The sequence below is a fragment of the Macaca nemestrina genome, chromosome 7, assembly GCF_043159975.1.
Source record: "Macaca nemestrina isolate mMacNem1 chromosome 7, mMacNem.hap1, whole genome shotgun sequence".
Lineage (NCBI taxonomy): Eukaryota > Metazoa > Chordata > Mammalia > Primates > Cercopithecidae > Macaca > Macaca nemestrina.
In genome coordinates, this window is record NC_092131.1 from 121,748,749 (window position 1) to 121,769,140 (window position 20,392).

Sequence of the window (20,392 nt, forward strand, 5' to 3'; positions counted from 1 at the left end):
GTAACTTCAGACCCAGAGAGTTTTGGAATTGCCTGAGGCCACTTGGCTCATGAATGAAGAAGCAGATTCAAACCCAAGCCTGCGGGACTGAAAGTCCCTTTTCTTCGTCTCCATGTGGCTGCTCGTTGCTCAATAACTCCAGGTCATGCAGTCAGCATTTCAGTGCAGCCACCATGCGGTGACTCATGGGGTCTCGGACTCCTTGGGTAGGGCCTCTCACTGCCATGGGAAGACAACCCTTCACTGACTTCCTTCTGGCAACTCTGCAGAGAGGCCTGGGAATGTCCTGTGCTCAAAGCTCAGAGTCCCCTTCTCTACCGTATTTAAGGGACTCTTCAGCAGCTGACCCAGACACTCAGGCCTCCTCTCCTCACCCCGCCATGTAGGAAGAGAAAAACTATTTCTGGGACACCCTTAGGACTCCCCTCTCCTGCCACATAAGACAGCAGCATCAGACCCAGAGCTGACAGGCCCTCCAAAGTCATTTGCTCCACATGTGTCTTTCAGTGCTTAACTACCTCTCCATCATATCCCCCAAGAGATATATCAGCTTCTGCTTGCATTCCTCCAATGATGTGATGGTGAGTTCACTGCTGGGCTCAGATAGCCCATGCCAAGCAAACCTGGTCTCCTCCTTAAAGGGCTGAATTTAATGGCCCAGCCAATGAGGGGACCTCTCCTGAAGTTAAGACACTGGAAGGCACTTCCAGGTAGAGGGATTTTTTTTATTATTTATTTTTATTTTTTTATTTTTTATTATTATTATACTTTAAGTTCTAGGGTACATGTGCATAACGTGCAGGTTTGTTACATATGTATACTTGTGCCATGTTGCTGTGCTGCACCCATCAACTCGTCAGCACCCATCAACTCGTCATTTACATCAGGTATAACTCCCAATGCAATCCCTCCCCCCTCCCCCCTCCCCCCTGCCCATGATAGGCCCCGGTGTGTGATGTTTCCCTTCCCGAATCCAAGTGATCTCATTGTTCAGTTCCCACCTATGAGTGAGAACATGCGGTGTTTGGTTTTCTGTTCTTGTGATAGTTTGCTAAGAATGATGGTTTCCAGCTGCATCCATGTCCCTACAAAGGATACGAACTCATCCTTTTTTATGGCTGCATAGTATTCCATGGTGTATATGTGCCACATTTTCTTAATCCAGTCTGTCACTGATAGACATTTGGGTTGATTCCAAGTCTTTGCTATTGTGAATAGTGCCGCAATAAACATACGTGTGCATGTGTCCTTATAGCAGCATGATTTATAATCCTTTGGGTATATACCCAGTAATGGGATGGCTGGGTCATATGGTACATCTAGTTCTAGATCCTTGAGGAATCGCCATACTGTTTTCCATAATGGTTGAACTAGTTTACAATCCCACCAACAGTGTAAAAGTGTTCCTATCTCTCCACATCCTCTCCAGCACCTGTTGTTTCCTGACTTTTTAATGATCGCCATTCTAACTGGTGTGAGATGGTATCTCATTGTGGTTTTGATTTGCATTTTGTAGAGGAATTTTTTTAAAAAACTAATTATGGGAACAAGCCTGCATATCCTGTGTATGTACTCCAGAACCTAAAATAAAATAAAATTTTTTAAAAAACTAATTATGGGGAAAAAAGCATTACAGAATAAGAGGCTAAACACCAAGACAAATCTAATTACCCCCCTGCCCACATGGGTGCCTGTCTTAGTCCGTTCTGTGCTGCTATAACAGAATACCTGAGACTGGGTAATTTATAAAGAACAGAAATTTATCACCCACAGTTCTGGAGTCTGGGAAGCCCAAAATCAAGGCATCAGCCTCTAGTGTTCGGTAAGGGCCTTCTTGTTGCATTCTCACATGGCAGGAGGCAGAAGATCAAGTGAAGGAATGCTGCATGGAGCCTTTTTTATAAGGGTCTTAATTCCATTCACAAGGACAGGAACTTTCATTGCCTAATCACTGCTTAATGACCCCAGTTCTTGATACCGTCACATTGACCACTAAGTTTTAACACCTGAATTTTGGGGGGACACACTCAAGCCACAGCAGTCCCTGCACCCCCAGGACAACGCTCAATCTCTCCCGTGTGTCATACAAAGACTTTCACCTTCAAAGGGCCCCAACATGATAACCCAGGCCCATTGCCTGCCATGCCCTGCTTCCTACTCACTCTACACTCCCACCAGCCCAACTATGCAGCTGCTTCCTGAAAAAAAGACCCATTTGCACTCCCCACATTGAGAGACGATGGTTCCCCTTCCCAGACTGCCCCGTCCCCTCCACTCTTCTTCACATGCCCTTATGCATTGTCTGAGCCTCAGTTCAGTCGTCAGCTCTTCTGTGAAGGCTCTGCCAGCCCCCCAGGAGTTAATCCCTCCCTTGCCTCCAGGTCTCTTGCAGTGCTTATAACAACGTAAATAGCTTCCATGGCCTGAACACCTAATAGGGTACCAGGTCCTATGCTAGCACCTGGGCATGCCTCAGCTCTAGCTTTCATTAAGAACCCTTTGCAGAAGGCATTATTATCCTTAAAAATAAAAGCAGTCAGTGAGAATAGACTTAGAGATACTGCCTAGACCAAGTTCACATGGCTGGCAGCGGATCCAGGATTTAAATCCAGGTCTGTCCTCTTTCCACACCTACAATTACATTGGGATACTTCCCTCCCACTCTGGGCCAGTGTTTCTTAAACTCTTCTGGACTTTGGCCCTCATTAACAAATACGTTGTATATTTCAATCTAGTACTCACCTACACACATAAATTTTCAGAAAACAATATCTACCCTTTCTACTTTCAGTCCCTCTGATCTTCTCTATTTTGTTTCATTTTCTTATATGCTGGTCATGATCCACTAAATCGATTTTGTTATGGGGTGGGGATTCCCAGTTTTAAAATACTGCTGTGGATTGGCAGCTCCTGCATTTACAGGGCTTGGCACACAATAAGTATTCACTCAATCCCCAAGCCTGACTTCCATTGAGCCAGCCCTCTGCCCTGGCCTTGGGAAATAACTGATCCCTGAAAGCCAATAGGCAAGATCCCTGGGGCCTCACAACCTTGGTGCTGAATCCATTTCTCCCAGTGTTAAATTCAGAAAGCAGCAGAAGCTTTCAGAAGAACAGCTGGAGATTTAGTCTGGCTGGGAGAACATGGCTAGTCAGCAGGTCCAAGGCAGCAGCACCTTATGAGGCTCTCTGGTCCCAAGGGCCCGTGTCAGGGACCTGCCATGGTGGTCGCACAGTCTGGCCTGGGGGCAGAGCAGGAGTGGGAAGGGTCAGAGGCGTAGACTCGGATGCTGTCAGCTTCCTATGCCACCCTCCATGGGCAGTGGCACATGCCAGCCAGGCAGTGACAGGCAGGTAAGTTTCATCAGCCGTGGATTTCGCCTCTGACTAAACAGTGACTGAGCTCACTAGGACGATGGGTTCTAAATTTAGCACCAAACTCTGCGAAACTGGTGCATTTGCCCCCACTGCCTGTGGCAAAGTGGGCTGCGAGGGTGCTGCTTCATTCTTCCCACTCCACCTGGGCTGTCCTGTGGCCCAGGAGTCCCGTTGACTCACCTGGGGCTGCCAGGGTGGCAGGAAGCACACCTTACCCACGTCCTCTGAAAAGCTGCTGTTCAGCTGGGGGAAGGGGGTGCAGGTGAAACCTTCAGGGAGCTCTCAGTTTCTAAGGCCTGACAGGTCTGTCAGTATCCCCACTGACTCCATCAGTATCTGCCTCTGCAGCCCTCCTAATGCCTCACCCCACAGCCTGAGCTGAGCCTAGTCCCAACCAGCTCTATGCAGGGGGGGCCTCAGGCCTCTGTGCCACTGTGCCTCCGTACTTTGGAGCTGAGGGCAGTCTCCTAGGGTTGGGCAATGATAGCTCCTGCTCTATCATCCAGCCCTAAGAGCTTTTCTTGCAAGAGTGAGTGCTGGGCATATACACAGCTCTTGAATTACAGGTTGCAACTGGGCTCTCTGAATCCTTGGGTCGTCTCCCTTCATCCTCACTAAAACCCTGTGAGATAGGGATTATGATGAACTCATTTCACGTAATGGAAAACTGAGGCTTGCAGAGGTTCACTAACTTGTGGGACATTATACAGCTGGGCCAGTGCAATACCAGACCCCTGCTTTTAATGGCCTCAACTCCACTTGCTTCTATGCCTGGGAACCTGCCCTAAACTTTGTCCTGGAACTTTGCCCAGCTGTTGGTATCACTGACCTCCCAGAGCCTGTGAAATAGAGCCTGTGTTAGGATAAGACTCTACAGCTAGAGTTCCTTGCTAGCTGTGTGAGTCTGGGTGTGTTAATTAGCCTCTCTGAGGCTGTTTCCGCATCTGTAAAGGAGGGGTGACTCTTCGTAATCTGTCCAGTTGGCTAGGCTGAGCTCCATTTTTCAGAATTCACTTCCCTGTGTATTTCTGGCTAGGATGGCTCACAGGAAACCTTCGAGCAACAGCTTTGCAGGGCGGAAGTGAAGCTGGTAGCCATTTTGTAGCTCACACAGGTTGTCGCTTACCTGCTGGCCTACCTCTTTGGTGTGGGGCCTGCGACTTTTCTACCTTCCCTGAGATCTACATTCAGCTTCTTCAACCTCTGAGCCAGGTCTGTGTATTCAGCTCCATGACGGCGCACCAGCTTCCCCTAAGGATGCCCAAACTGCCAAGGCTGGAGGTGCAAGAACCGACATGGCTCGCAGGCTGTCCTCATGGTTTCCACCTTCCCCCCTAGTTTGCCTGGGTCTTTCCTAATTTTAAAACTGAAAGTCTTGAATCTCTGGAAACCCCTTCAGTCCTGGAAATACAGGAGAGTTGCTCCCCTTGTTCTAGTTTGTGCTCATAGGGTCCAGCTGGTTCTTGCTCTCTCCTGCTCATTCATCTCCATTCCCAGCTGCTTGCCCTGTGGAATCCAAGGTTCCGCATTAGATGCAATAACTAGCCTCACAGAGATTGCTTAACCAGCCTCCACATTGTGAAGGTCAAACTTCAATGATAAATCCTTAGAGATAGATAAGATAGAGAGGAGGAGAGACAGAGAGATGGGGGGAGAGAGAGAGGAGAGAATTATCAGGTGGTAACAGTGTTTGCCTCATGGAGCTGTGAACGTTAAATGAGATACACACATGCACAGTGCCTGGCGTAGAGGTAGCAGTCCAACCATATTAGATGTTATTGTTGTTATGTAGCCTTTGCTACTTAATGAAGGTCACAAATTGCTCAATTGTAAGATGGCAGTAGCAGTAGCTGATCCTCCGATCTGCAGCGCCACAGATTGTAGGTGAAACTAATCTAGGATGATAGCACTTGTCTTTGGCAAAGACGCTAACTGGGAGGGGCATCAGGGAACTTGCTGGGGTGCTGGCCAAGTTCTGCCTTGATGGTGGTGGTGGTTACGTGGTATACACATATATGAAGCTTCATTGAGCTATACATGTAAGATGTGCACACTTCACTGCAATATGTTATAACCCAACAAAATGTCAAACTTAAAAATAATGTAGTGGATAAACCAGGAGAACTAATTCCCCTCTGCCATCAATTTGCTGTATGACATCATGTAACTTCTTTGGATCACAGTTATCACATGCATAAATTGCATAAGCCTTATCAGAGGTCAGGAAACTGACCCAAATGATCTCCTTGTCTCCAAATTCTCTGGATTTGTTTCAAAATAAACAGAAGAGAAGAAGTAGCTACAGAGGAGGCCCATGAAGAATTGAGGCACAACCAGTCAACAGGAACTGGGCTGCCTTTTATGGGGTGCCTAGTACTCGCATTTCTAGGCACTATCCTTTGGACAAAGACAGTTGTCGCTTTATGTCTACACAGGAAACACCTCTATGAAAATGCTTCAGAATGCCAGAGGTGCTGTGGACTCACGTTAGATGTGGATACCTGGGCCTGGTAGCAGTCACTGGGGGATGGCAAGGGAAGGTATATGCCTGAGACCTTGTCACCTGGAGAAGGAAGGATGAAATGCTCGTGCCTATAGACCCACTAAGTGCTGGGCTCAGCACCAGGTGATTCACACACACCATCCCATTTTGCCCAACAGTGGCTTAATGTGCAGTCACAAAAAAACAGACATGTGGGAACTTAGATTGTATATTCTTCACTCATTTGCATTTCCTAATTTTTTACTATATTTACACAGCAAAAAAAAACCCTATAGAAATTAGAAATTGAAAAATATACAACTGTCAAAGAAATTATTTTTCTCTCTGTGGCAAGGGGTGACTACGTTCTGATTTCAGGAATCAGTTGCGCATAATTCTAAACAGTCCTAAATTAAGGCAAAGTTAGGCAGTTATTGTACCAGTTGTATCATCCAGGGACTGTGATTGCCCCAATTGCCACGTGTTTGATTTCGACTTTGATTAACTGAAAGCAAGCTCAGTTGGAGGCAGGGAGACTAGTCGAGAGGCTCTGGCAATAGGAAACAGTCAAAGCGCTACTGAACCCTGTTGCTATAGCAACAGCACAGCGAAGCTATTTAGTTGTTAACTCCTGAGAGAAAAAGCAGGACAAAAATTAGTGTAAAGTTATAGCACAATTTGGACTGCAGGTATTTAACCTCCTTCCCCGCAATGCTCCTGTGAGTATATTCAGCATGTTCCCAGCTAGCTGAAGCTGTGCTCTCTCTCTTCCAGGCCAGAAACCATATCTGAACCAGCGAGAGTAGAGTTATTTGAGGATGATCCCTAGAATGGAGCTTTCAAATCACACTGTGCAAATGAATCCCCTGGGGACTTTGTTAAAATGGAGAATCTGACTTGCAAGCTCTCAGGTGATGTGGATGCTGCTGATCCACAAAACACACTTGGAGTAGCAAAGCCCTACTCTAGACTGCTAAACTTTTATGAAGGAAGGAACTGGAACAGGCATGTCTTGTTCTCTGCTGTATCCTCCAGGTCTAGCATGGTACATGATACAGAAGTGTGGAGGGGGAGGGCAAGGTTATTCAACAATTCAATAATGATTATCAGATTCATTCACATGCTTATTATACTGGCCTTTTTAACCAGAAAAGTGATGCATGTCTGAGGTAACATCATGAAACAGTAAGGCTTCCCTCCTCTCTGGGCTTCTGGACACCTTTTGGCAGGTCTTCACTTATTTTATTTTATCCTTTCAGAAAGTATTGTTAATATACATCTTTTTTCCTGACACAAATGGCAATATATTACAGGCATTACTCCATGTCTTGTGGTTTTTTTCATAATACCTATACTGGGAATTACTGAGTCTGAATCTTTGTGTCTACCTCAAAGTTTAGATGTTGAAACCTAACCCCCAAGGTGACAGTGTTGATGCAAGGCTTCGGGAGGCGATTGGGTCATGGGGTGGAGCCCTCATGAATGAGACTAGCACCCTTAAAAAAGAGGCCTGAGGGAGCTTATTAACCCTTTCACCTTTCCAGCTGTATGAGGACACAGAGAAAGCACCATCTATGAGGAACGGTCCCTCAACAGACACTGAACTTGCTGGCCTCTTGATATTGGACTTCCCAGCCTCCGGAACTATGAGCAATAAATTTCTGCTGTTTATTAATTCCCCCATCTCAGATTTTTGTTACAGCTGCCCAAAAGGACTAAAACAGAGATTGTTCCGTATCTGCGCATATAGATGTACTTCATTCCTTTAAACAGCCATATAGGAGTCTATTCCAAATGCATTTACGCATTCCCCTTTTGCTGGACATTTCCCATTTTACAAGTCTTTTGCTGTTTCAAACTGTGCTACAATACACACCCTTGTATATGTATCTTTGTGCACATGAAAGTAATCTGTTGAATAAGTTCCTAGATGTGAACTCTGAGTCAAAGGGTGTCTGTACTTTTTATGATGCTAGATAATGTTTAATTGCCTACCAAAGGAGTTGCACCAATTTTGCAGTCTCATTAACATTTTATAAGAATGTCTGTTTCCCTGTACTTTAAATTCTATATACTGTCAGCTTTTAACCTAATCAACTTGATAAGTGAAAAAGGAGTCCTTGTTTTCATTTGATCTTATTAAATATGAATGAAATTGGGTATCTTTTCACATGTTTCTACACAATCGTATTAACTAGTAAAGTGTTATTTAGGAACATTATCAATGTTGCATATTGATCTGAGAACCAGAAGCCTGAATTCTCTTACTGTGTTTTTGTTTGTTTGTTTGTTTGTTTGTTTGAGACAGTTTCACTCTGTCACTCAGGCTGGAGTGCAGTGGCGAGAGCTCGGCTCACCACTACCTCCACCTCCTGGGCTCAAGAGATTCTTGTGCCTCAGCCACCCAAGTAGCTGGGACTACAGGCATGTGCCACCATGCCTGGCTAATTTTTTTTTTTTTTTTTTTTTGTATTTTTAGTAGAGATGGGGTTTCTCTGTATTGGCCAGGCTGTTCTCAAACTCCTGGCCTCAAGTGATTCACTTGCCTCGACCTCCCAAAATGCTGGGAATACAGTCATTGAGCCACTGTGCCTGGCCTCTCTTACTGTTTCTAATAGTGTTTTTTCAGTTGATTTGTTGAGTTTTCCAGTTATACAATCACAGCATTTGGAAATAATAATTTTGTCTTTTCCTTTATGATTTTTATTCGTTTTTAAAAATGTATTGTAGTAAAAAGAAACATGAGATCAACGCTCTTAATAAACGTGTAAAGTATATTTAACTACAAGCATAATTTTGTACAGGAGATCTCTAGAACTTATCTATCCTGTATAACTGAAACTTTTTATGCCCATTGAACAGCAAGTCCCAATTTCCCTCTCCCCCAAACTCACCATTCTACTTTCTACTTCTATGGTTGACTACTTTAGATATGTCATAGAAGTGGAATCATGCAGTATTACTCTTCTGCAACTGACTTGTTTCACTTAGCATAATGCCCCCAGGTTCATCCATGTTGTCGAATATGGCAGGATTTCCTTCTTTTAAGACCAAATAACATGCCATGTACACCACATCTTCTTTATCCATTCATCCATTGATGGACCTTTAGGTTGCTTTTCACTCTCGGCTTACAATTTTTATACCTTTATTTCTTTCTCTTATTGTTTAGTGCTCTAGAAAAACTATCAGATAACAATGGTGAGAGTGAGCATCCTTATCTTCATGACTTTAACAGTATTAATAGGTTTTCATCGTGAAGAATAGTGCTTACTTTTGGTTTAAGATATATTTTTTGAACCAGGCATGGTGGTGCATGCCTGTAGTCCCAGCTACTTGGAAGGCCTAGGCAGGAGAATCCCTTTATCCCAGGAGGGAAGGGAGCTATGATTGCACCACTGAACTACAGCCTGGGTGAGAGAGAGAGAGAGAGAGAGAGAGAGATCCTGTCTAAAAAAATAAATAAATTATATATATATATGTGTATATATATATATAAAATATATACACACACATATGTACTTGACTACAAGCACAATTTTATACAGCAATACAACATATATATGTATTCTTGTTTTATTAAGAAAATACCTGCTTTGTTATGAGTTTCCTTAATTCATATTGTATTAAACATTAAAATTTTTATTTTTATTCCATTTATTATTATTCCATTTATTATTTTATTCCATTATTTATTTTTATTCCATTTATTTTTATCAGATTTATTATTATTCCATTAAACATTTGTAATGTTTAATAAAATAGGAATGATAGCAAATGAAGTGTAAAAAACTTTTCTAATATTGAACCATCTTTAACTCCTGGAATGAGCCCCACTTGGTTATAGGCCTTTCTCTTTCTATTAGTGTGCTGCTGATTTTCATTTGCTATTATTTTATTAGGATTTCGTATTGATCATCATAAGTGAAGTTCATTGCTATTATTCTTTTTTATGCTTTGCTGGATTTGAAATCCATATCACACTGGTTTAAGGCAAAATTTGTAGTGTTTCTTTTGCAGTCCTCTAATACAATTTAAGGGGTTTTGCAACTCTGTTTTCCTTCACATTTGATAGAATTTCATTTTTTTCTTTTTCTAAATTTCATTTCATTTTTAATTGACACATAATAATTGTACATATTTATGGGAAGCAATTTGATGTTGTGATACTTATAAACATTGTGAATCATCAAATCAGGGTAGTTAGCAAATCTGTCATCTTAAATGTTTATTATTTCTTTTTGGTAAGAACATTCAAAATCTTCTCTTCTAGCTATTTTGAAATAAACAATATATTATTGTTAACTATAGCCATAAAGAATTCAATTTTTGTTTGGAAAAAAAAAGACTTGTAAAGTCAAAAATAGCCCAGCAATGGGGAAATGATTAAATACATTTGGAATGAAATGCTACAAAGCTGTTTAAAGGGAAGGGGTAACTCTTTGGCAAATTTCTCATTTTATTCCACAACAATCCATCAGGTGGATTTAGGTCTTCTGTCTGTAACACAATTAATTTGGGAACTTTATATTTTCCAAGAAAGTAATCCAGTTTCTTGAAATTTTTTTACATGGAAATAAATATTTTCTTAAATCTTAATTTTCTTTGTTTCTATGATTATTTTTCCATTCTCATTTCAAATTTTTTATATTTTATATATTTATGTTTTCTCCCTTTTTGTCTTGTGTATGTTAACTAGTGATTGATTAATTTCATTATATATTATTTTTATGTTGCTCGGTACTTCTCCCTGCTGCCTTCATGTGAAGAAGGATGTGTTTGCTTCTCTTCCACCATGATTGTAAGTTTACTGAGGCCTCCCCAGCCCTGCAGAACTGTGAGTCAATTAAACCTCTTTCCCTTATAAATTACCCAGTCTTGAGTATTTCTTCATAGCAGCGTGAAAACAAATTAATACAGTAAATTGGTCCTGCAGAGAGTAGGGTGCTACTATAAAGATACCCAAAAATGTGGAAGCGACTTTGGAAACGGGTAACAGGCAGAGGTTGGAACAGTTTGGAGGGCTCAGAAGAAGACAGGAAAATGAGGGAAAGTCTGGAACTTTCCAGAGACTTATTGAATAGTTTTGATCAAAATGCTGATAGTGATATGGACAATGAAGTCCAGGCTGAGGTGGTCTCAGATGGAGATGAGGAACTTATTGGGAACTGGAGCAAAAGTGAATCTTGCTATGTTTTAGCAAAGAGACAGGTGTCATTTTGCCCTGCCCTAGAAATCTGTGGCATTTTGAACTTGAGAGAGATGATTTAGGGTATCTGGCGGAAGAAATTTCTAGGCAGCAAGGCATTCAAGAGGAAGCAGAACATAAGAGTTTGGAAAATTTGCAGCCTAACAATGCAATAGGAAAGAAAATCCCATTTTCTGGGGAGAAATTCAAGCCAGCTGCAGAAATTTGCATAAGTAACAAGGAACTGAATGGTAATGACTAAAACAATGGAGAAAATGTCTCCAGGGTATGCCAGAGATCTCCATAGTAGCCCCTCCCATCACAGGCCCAGAAGCCCAGGAGGGAAAAAAATGGTTTCAGAGGTTAGGTCCAAGCCACCCCCCTCCCCCACCACCCCTCCCCACCCAGGGCATCCTCAGGACATGGTGCCCTGTGTCCCAGCTGCTTTAGCTCCAGCCATGGCTAAAAGAAGCCAAGGTATAGCTTGGGCTGTTGCTTCAGAGGGTGCAAGCCCCAAGCCTTGATGGCTTACACATGGTGTTGGGCCTGTGGGTGCACAGAAGTCAAGAATTGAAGTTTGGAAACCTCCACCTAGATTTCAGTGGATGTGTGGAAATGCCTGGATGTCCAGGCAGAAGTTTGCTGCAGGGGCGGAGCCCTCATGGAGAACCTCTGCTAGGGCAGTGTGGGAGGGAAATGTGCGGTTGGAGCCCCCACATAGAGTCCCCACTGGGACACTGCTTGGTAGAGCTGTAAGAAGGGGGCCACCGTACTCCAGACCTCAGAATGGTAAATCCACTGACAGCTTGCACCATGAGCCCGGAAAAGCCACAGGCACTGAATGCCAGTCCATGAAAGCAGCCAGGAGGGAGGCTGTACCCTGCAAAGCCACAGGGGCGGAGCTGCCCAAGGCCATCAAAACCCATCTCTTGGATCAGCATGACCTGGATGTCAGACACGGCATCAAAGGAGATCATTCTGAAACTTTAAGGTTTGATGACTGCCTTATTGGATTTAGGACTTGCATGAGGCCCGTAGCCCATATGTTTTGGCCAATTTCTCCCATTTGAAATGGGTGTATTTACCCAATGCCTGTATTTCCATTGTATCTAGATAGTAACTAACTTGATTTTGATTTTACAGGCTCATAGACAGAAGAGACTTGCCTTATCTCTGATGAGACTTTGAATATGAACTTTTGGGTTAATGCTGGAATGAATTAAGACTTTGGGGGACGGTTGAAAAGGCATAATTGTGTTTTGAAATGTGAGGACATGATATTTGTGAGAGGCCAGGGGAGAAATGGTATGGTTTGGCTCTGTGTCCCCATTCAAATCTCACCTTGAATTGTAATAATCCCCATGTGTCAATGGCTGGACAAGGTGGAGGTAATTGAATCATGGGGGTGGCATCCCCCATGCTGTTTCCATGATAGTGGATGAGTTCTCGTGAGATCCGATGGTTTTATAAGCATCCAGCATTTCCCCTGCTGGCACTGCATTTCTCTGTCCTACTGCCATGTGAAAAAGTACATGTTTGCTTCTCCTTCTACCATGATTGTAAGTTTCCTGAGGCCTCCCCAACCATGTGGAACTGTCAGTCAATTATACTTCTTTCCATTATAAATTATCCAGTCTTGGTATTTCTTCATAGCAGCATAAGAATTAACTAATACAATTTCCTAAAGTTTAAAAAAAAAAAAATCATATGTTGAAATCCTCACCCCAAGATGATGGTATTAGGAGATTGGGTTTGGGGGAGATGATTAGGTCACAATGGCAGATCTTCTATAAGGGCACTTACAGAAGAGGCCCCAGAGAGATCCCTTACCCTTCCTCCATGTGAAGAAATGAGAAAGCGCTATCTATGAACCAGGAAACAGGACCTTACCAGACACTGAGTCTGTCACTGCCTTGATCTTCAACTTCCCATCCACCAGAACTGTGAGAAATAAATTTCTGCTGTTTAAAAGGTGCCCACAGCAATGGAAATAATCAACAGAGTGAAGAGACAACCTGTATAATTTGAAAACTATTCACACAACAAGGGATTAATATCCAGAATCTACAAGAAATTTAAACAACTCAACAACAGCAAAAAGTAATAACCCACAAATAGTCTTATTAAAAAGTGGGCAAATGATCTGAATAGATATTTCTCAAAAGAAGACATACAAATGACCAACAGGTATATGAAAAAATGTTCAACATCATTAGTCACCAGGGAATGCAAATCAAAATCACAGTGAGGTATCATCTCACCTCAGTTAGGATGGCTATTATCAAAAAAGAAAAAACAAACACAAATGTTGGCGAGGACGCAGAGAAAACTCGTATACACTGTTGGTGGGAATGTAAATTAGTACAGCCATTATAGAAAACAGTATGGAGGCTTCTCAAAAAACTAAAAATAGAAGTACCATATGATCCAGGAATCCCCCTACTGAGTATTTACCCAATGGAAAGGAAATCAGTATATCAAAGAGAAACCAGCACCCCAGTGTTTATTACAGCACTATTCACAATAGTCAAGACATAGAATCAACCTAAGTGTCCACCAATGGGTAAATTGATAAAGTGTTGAATATACACAATGGAATACTATTCAGCCATAAATAAGAATGAAATCCTGTTATTCACAGCAACATGGATGTAACTGGAAGTCATTATGTTAAGTAAAATAGCCAGGCACAAAAAGACAAACATCACATGTTCTCCTATATATGGGAGCTAAAAAAGTTGATCTCATGGAGGTAGACAGTAGAATGATAGTTACCAGAGGCTGGAAAGTGAGAAAAGAATGAAGAGAGTTTGGCTGATGGGTCCAAACATACAGTTAGATAGAAAAAAAAAATAAGTTTTAGTGTTCAATAGCACAGTAGGGTGACTACAGTTAACGACAATATATTGTATATTTCAAAATAGCTAGAAGAGAAAATTTGAAATGTCTCAACACAAATAAATGACAAATGTTCAAGGTAATGGATATCCTAAATACCCTGATGTGATCATTACACATTCTATGCATGTATCAAAAATCTCACATGTACTCCATAATTTGTATAATTATTATGTATGAATTAACAAATGTTTGTGCTCTCAAGTCTATGGCACTTCGTTCTAGCAGCCTGAATAAACAAAGACAGTAACATAAGAATCTGAGGATAGCTCCAGCTGTAGCCTCTAAATCTGTGCTGTCTAATGCAGTACCCACTAGCCACATGTGCCTATTTAAATTCATTTTAATTCGTTTAAATGAGATAAAACTAAAAATTATGTTCCCTATCAAATTAGGCATATTTTAATGATCTTATAGCCATAATAGTGGCTTGTGGCTACTGTATTGGACTACACAGATGTCAAACATTTTATTCTGTTAGACTCCAATGCTACAGAATATCATATATAGTTGTATTCATTCAAGTTTCTATAGTTACAAGCACAAAAACCCAACTGAAACTCAATTAAGTCCTAGAGGGAAACCATGAATTCAATGCCTGCAAATCCCTGGAGTACAGCTGGTTTAAGCATAGCTGGATTTACTGCTTCGTTTCTCTTCATCTTTTGGTTCTGCTTGTACTGGCTTCCTCAAATCATATCACCAGGGTTCTTTCTCCCTCTCCTTGTCTCAGTTATCCTTCTTTCTCTTTGACTTTTCTTTGCTCAGCTTACCAGTGTGTGGCATGGCAGTGAAACCCTTGAGCTACAAAGTCAGACTCTCTGACTATGAATCCTTGTTCCACCATAAATGTCAGCAATTTATTACTTAACCTCTGTATGTTTCAGTGTTCTCATTTGTAAAATTGAGATACAATAAAAACCTTATAGAGTTGTTATACATAGTAAATGAGATAAAGCATATACAACTGGCATATAGTAAGTGTTCAACAAAGACTAGCTGTTATATTATTAAGGTATGTTCTCTCTATGTGGCAGGCTATTTGGCCACTGGCAGCTACAGTCTCACATTGTCCAAGCCTAGCATTCCCAGTAGAAAAGTGTCAGCCTTCTCCATTAGCTGAAGAATCTGTTAGAACTCTAACCCAATGTGGGCCAAATACTCATCTTTAAAACAATCACTGTGGTCCAGATCATTGGTTACTCTTGACTGTCCAGGCCTGGGTCCCATGCCCCACTTCTGTGGTCAAAGTAAGATTAGTCGTTGTAATTAACAACTGCATCAAAACAGCAAAGTTTCAGACAGATATAGTTTTCCAAAGAAAAAGTGGGTTACTTTTGCCAGAGGAAGGATATGGAAAAGTGTGTTGAATAGTCAGAAACTATAGCAAACAGTCTATTACATTCCACCCTTTGAATACCCAACATGTGCACACACACTGCTTCCCTGGCATATAATTTCTAAATGCCTGTTAACACAATGCAACTCTCTTACATACAGCAAAAATATGTAAACACTTGCCAACAGAAGACAACTCCAAAGTTACATCCAATTACTGTATCTATCTCCAAGTCCAGAATCCCTGAGTATTGTGTATTCCCAATGATCATGCACCCACCCTGACTAAATGATGCATTTAACCACCCCCAAGCACACCCAATATACAATGGCAAATAGATGATGCTATAAGTGCAAGTGAGTGCACACACACACGCACACACACACACCTTGTTGAGAAAATGGAAAATAAGAAAAGAGTAACTGTGGTCTTAAATCATTAGTGTAAGCCACATCCCACTATGCAAGAATAAAAAGGACTCCATTATCTGGCCATGGGTTGAGTTCCTTGGTCAGTCACTATGTGATATGGTTTTGTGGTATCCCCAGCCAAATCTCATTTTGAATTGTAGCTCCAACAATTCCCACATGTCATAGGAGGGACCTAGTGGGAGGTAATTGAATCATGGGGGTGTTTCTTTCCCATGCTGTTCTCATGATAGTGAATATGTGAAGAGTGATAGTGAAGACAGTGAATCATGAGGTCTGATGGTTTTATAAGGGGGAGTTTCCCCTGCACAAGTTCTCTCTTTCCTGTTGCCATGTAAGACATGCCTTTTGCCTTCCACCATAATTGTGAGGCCTCCCCAGCTACATGGAACTGTTAGCCCATTAAACCTCTCTTCTTTTATAAATTATCCAGTCTCAGATATGTCTTTATCAGAAGAGTGAGAACAGACTAATACAGAAAACTGGTACTGGTAGAGTGGGGTGCTGCTGTTAAGATACCCAAAAATATGGAAGTGAATTTGGAACTGGGTAACAGGAAGAGGTTGGAACAGTTTGGAGGGCTCAGAGAAGACAAGAAAATGTGGGAAAGTTTGGAACTTCCTAGAGACTTATTGAATGGTTTTGACCAAAATGCTGAAAATGATATGGACAATGACATCTAGGCTGAGGTGGTCTCAGATGGAGATGAGGAACTAGTTGGGAACTAAAGCAAAGGTGACTCTTGCTATGCTTTAGCAAAGAGACTGGTTTTATCCGTGCCCTAGAGATTTGTGGAACTTTGAACTTGAGGAAGATGATTTAGGTTATCTAATGGAAGAAATTTCTAGGCAGCAAAGCACTCAAGAGATGGCTTGGGTGCTATTAAAAGCATTCACCTTAAAAAGGGAAACAGAGCATAAAGGTTTAGAAAATTTGCAGCCTGACAATGCAATAGAAAAGAAAAACCCATTTTCTGAGGAAACATTCAAGCTGGCTGCAGATATTTGCATGAGTAATGAGGAGCCAAATGTCAATTGGCAAGATAATGGGGAAAATGTCTTCAGTACATGTTAAAAACCTTTGTGGTAGTCTCTCTCATCACAGGCTTGGAGGCTGAGGAGGAAAAAATGGTTTCATAGGCTGGGCCTAGGGCTCCCCTGATGCTTGCAGTCTAGGACTTGGTGCCCTGTGTCCATGGCTAAAATAGGCCAAGGTACAGCTTAGGCTGTGGCTTCAGAGGGGTGCAAGCCCCAAGCCTTGGCAGCTTCCACATGGCGCTGAGGCTGTGGGTGCACAGAAGTCAAGAATTGAGGTTTGGAAACCTTCACCTAGATTTCAGATGATATATGGAAATGCCTGAATGTCCAGGCAGAAGTTTGATCCAGGGGTGGGGCCCTCATGGAGAACCTCTGCTAAGGGCAGTGCAGAAGGGAAATGTGGGGTTTAAGCCCCCACACAGAGTCCTCAATGGGGCACTGCCTAGTGGACCTGTGAGAAGAGGGCTACTGTCCTCCAGACCCCAGAATGGTAGATCCATCAATAGCTTGCACCATGCACCTGGAAAAGTTGCAGACACTCAATACCAGCCCATGAAAGCAGCTGGGAGGGAGGCTGTACCCTGCAAAACCACAGGTGTGGAGCTGCCCATGGAATCCTATCTTTTGCATCAGTGTGACCTGGATGTGAGACATGCAGTCAACATGTCTCATGGAGACATTTTGGAGCTTTAAAATTTGGCAGCCCTGCTAGATTTTGAACTTGCATGAGTCCTTTAGCCCCTTCATTTTGGCCAATTTCTCCCACTTGGAATGGGCATATTTACCCAATGCCTGTACCCCCATTGTATCTAGAAAGTAACTAACTTGTTTTTTATTTCACAGGTTCATAGGCAGAAGTAACTTGCCTTGTTTCAGATGAGACTTTGGACTGTGGACTTTTGAGTTAATGCTGAAATGAGTTAAGACTTTGGGGGACTGTTGGGAAGACATGATTGGTTTTGAAATGTGAGGACATGAGATATGGGAGGGGCCGGGGGTGGAATGATATGGCCTGGCTCTGTCCCCACCCAAATCTCATCTTGAATTGTAGCTCTCATAATTCCCACATGTTATGGGAGGGAACTGGTGGGAGGTAATTGAATCACTGGGGTGGGTCTTTTTTGTGCCATTCTCATGATAACAAATACATCTCATGAGGTCTGATGGTTTTATAAGGGGGGTTTCCCTGCACAAGTTCTCTCTTCCCTACAACCACGTAACACATGTCTTTTGCCTTCTGCCATGACTGTGAGGCCTCCTCAGCCATGTGGAATTGTACTTCCATTAAATCTCTTTTCCTTTATAAATTACCCAATCTCAGGTATGTCTTTATATGAGAACAGACTAATACACTATGGGTGCCCCAAATTCTGCACACTGAGGAAATCTCCCTTGATTAATGTTCTACATGCCCTTGTATTAGATAGGTTTGGGGAGGGATTCCCCTTCTAGAGGATACACTGCCCTAGAATTCTATTTCCTGGTGGCATAGCTAAGGAGGTCTGGAGGTTGCCTTTTGGTTTGAGCAATCACAGATCCAATTTGCCAGTTTAGTTATATTAGGCCATCTAACTCCTTTAAAATTCTGGTCTTATACCTGAAAATTGTTTTCTGGTGTCTCCTTTGAGCTGAAATGCCCACAAGAGAAATACTGCTAAGCTATAGTCTTTGAATTTGAACACCTCTTTGTCATTTCTGTCATTCAGAAATAATCTTCTCAGAAAATCTGGACCGAATTGACTTTTGGTAAATAAAATTTTGGTGCATTTTTGTACTGAATCTGAATTTCCTCTAAAATTGTTTAAGAACAACCTGATTTAAGTGCACTTGAAAATAACACAATGAAAACATTTTCTAAGCTATCCAAACCTTAGTTCTGTTATAATCACATGCAGGCAGAAAAAACCCACCCACTCTCCAGAAGTTCAGTGGGGAATAAAGATCGACTTTTTGTATAATATAAGATGACTGACAGGCACAATCATAACTATATTGACAGGCATTTTTGCCACTATAATTCAGAGTCAAAGTTAGCTAGCCAAGTTAGCTTTGTCTGAAAACCAAATGAAATGTTAATCTATCAAACTTTTGGGGTCCTGTCTCTAAAGCTGGAGTTGAAACTCATTCATGTCTGTAGAACAATTTCCCCACTCTTCCTTAATCATATGGCAGTGTCTGTGCAAAATAAAAAAATAAGTTTGTGAGCACACAAATTAACCATCCTTCTTTTGGATGGTTGTATTTTCATTTGACAAAGCAGTCTGGGAGTTATCTGATTATTTTTATTAGCACAGATCACTGCATTGATTAGGATTCTGGGCTGCAAGCAACAAAGACCAAGTCTAGCGGATGACACAGAAAATTAGTTCATTAAAGGAGAGTGCATTGCTCTCTAAACTGTTGGAAAAGCTGAGGCTTGAGTCTAAGATTTACAAATTAATGACCAAAACCACACCATAGAACTGTCCTACTGATGAGCCCTCCTTCACTTCTTCTACCACCACTGTCCCCCTGGTTCCACTCCACCTTGCCGATTGACATGATTTGGCTGTATCCCCACCCAAATTTCATATTGAATTGTAGTCTAAATTCTAATCCCCACGTGTTGAGGAGGGACCTGGTGGGAGGTGATTGGGTGGTTTCCCCCATGCTATTCTCATGATAGTGAGGGAGTTCTCATGACAGCTGATGGTTTTTAAGTGTGGCACTTCCTTGCTGTCTCTCTCTCTCTCTCTCTCTGTCTATCTATCTATCTCTATCTCTCTCTTTCTCTCTCTCCTGCCACAATGTAAGATGTGCCTTGCCTCCCCTTCACTTTCCACTGTGATTGTAATTTTCCTGAGGTCTCTCCCCAGCCATGCAGAACTGTGAATCAATTAAACCTCTTTCCTTTGTAAATTACTGTCTCAGGCATTATTTATAGTCGTATGAAAATGGACTAATACACAGACGGTCCATCCCTGAAAGCTAGAAACCTCAGCAGCAACCACATTAGCAACATGATTCCACCCAGAGCCTCCTCCTCACGTTACTGTCATTCAAATTAACATCTCAAGTAGGTAAGACTGATTAGTAGAGATGAGGTCATATGCCTACACCCTAGACACCAGGAAAGCTAGGGAAAGTTTTCAAGGTTCTCCCTTAAGGAAGAAGACCTGACTTGTAAGGGTAGATGTTCTCTGAATGTAGCAATGTGGTTAAAAAATTCTAAACATCCATAAAATGTGGTCAATGCCCATTTCAATAATCAAACTAGATTTTTCAGCCATGAAATCTACATTCAAACATTTGAATTGGATAATTGTCAAAATTCCGTACATTTAGGAGTTGTAAACAGCAACCTCCAGAAGCCTACAGACTATCACATGGAGAAATACAATTGGAACAATGAAATCTTTCTCTACCTTCTTTCCCAAATTCTTATTGAGTTGGCCCTAAATAAACCATTGTTGAGAAAGCTACATAATGAACAAATTTATCTTACATGGATTCATGCTCTCTAAAAGGTGATAATGAGACATCTCTTCCAGGAAGATAATTATGAAACTTATCTCATCATTCCCCACTACTGGGCCTCCTGTGTATATCTGGCACACCTAGTTGTTTGTCTTCAATGTTGTCAGTCACCTGACTTAGGATCTGC

At 41.9% G+C, this 20,392-nt stretch overlaps 1 long non-coding RNA gene across 6 annotated transcripts in view; it reads left to right on the top strand.

Annotated features, from left to right (window-relative positions):
• The window catches only part of LOC105493122 (uncharacterized), a 170,691-nt gene that overhangs the window by 120,270 nt on the left and 30,029 nt on the right, over positions 1–20,392 (top strand). Inside the window, exon 5 of one of the 6 annotated variants that reach the window (XR_011626285.1) lies at positions 7,404–8,255. The exons of the other annotated variants lie outside the window; for them this stretch is intronic. This is a non-coding gene — a long non-coding RNA (uncharacterized lncRNA). Of the gene's footprint in view, positions 1–7,403; positions 8,256–20,392 lie in introns of those variants that run through there. 6 annotated transcript variants of the gene reach the window in all.